Source organism: Haematobia irritans, chromosome 3, assembly GCF_050003625.1.
Source record: "Haematobia irritans isolate KBUSLIRL chromosome 3, ASM5000362v1, whole genome shotgun sequence".
Lineage (NCBI taxonomy): Eukaryota > Metazoa > Arthropoda > Insecta > Diptera > Muscidae > Haematobia > Haematobia irritans.
The window spans coordinates 177,935,974-177,937,176 of NC_134399.1; positions in this window are offsets into that span (position 1 = coordinate 177,935,974).

Consider the following 1,203-nt stretch of genomic DNA (forward strand, 5'->3'; position numbering starts at 1 on the left):
AACCGCCAAAGACGGATGCGAACTCCGATCGGCTCAAATAGGCAAAGACTCGAGTAAAGATGACCGATTTCCATTCTCTCGCCAGTAGCCAAGACAGACGTGCGGCACTACTTTTTTCCAGCCTTGTGGACAATTTTTCCGCTCTCAACCATCAACATGGATCCCTTAACCCATTTCCTGCCATTGTACTCGCTTGAGTACAGAAAATTGGCAACATTTAATATCGCAGAACTTTGTTTATAAATGAAATTAGGCAACGTTTCTTTTTGTTTTTTTGTGTTTTTTTATACCCTGAGCCACACTGTGGAATAGGGTATTATAAGTTAGTGCATATGTTTACAACACCCAGAAGGAGACGAGATAGACACATGGTGTCTTTGACAAAAATGCTCAGGGTGGGCTCCTGAGTCGATATAGTCCGTGAACACATTTTTGTAATCAAAGTCTAGGTCGCAGTTTAAGTCCAATCCCCTTCAAATTTGACACAAGTTCCTCTTTTGGGTCAGAATAGAACCCTATTGATATTGGAAGAAATCGGTTCAGATTTACATATAGCTCCCATATATATCTTTCGCCCGATATGCGCTTATATGGACGCAGAAGCCAGAGTTTTACCCCGATTTGCTTGACATTTTGAATAAACATAGCACTTGGTCGTATAGTCAAGTGTGCAAAATTTGATTGAAGTCGGTTCAGATTTAGATATAGCTCCCATATATATCTTTCGCCCGGTATGCACTTATATGGACCCAGAAGCCAGAGTTTTACCCTAATTTGCTTGAAATTTTGCCCCAGGAGAACAATTAGTAGTGTAGTCAAATGTGCTAAATTTTATTGAAATCGGTTCAGATTTAGATATAGCTCCCGTATGTATCTTTCGCCCGATTTTCCGTCATATGACCACAGATTTGATCATATGCGATCGTTTAAACGTCCAGATTGCTGATCTTACCTAGAAATTTGAGGATCTACGACACCAAATCATCAGCCACTCTAGTCACTACATGCATGGCAGAAGTTCACAGGCAGTCGATGGAGAAATAATTTGGACTAAAAGTCGTCCACCCATGCCATTACAAGATCCGCGGTACAAACAAGGTCGTCAAGTCGCTTGCCAGCAGAACCTTGTTGACATAAAAAGCAATTGGCCGGTCAATGGGAAACTATGCATCTCCAGTGTGGATACCTCAAATAAGTGTCACA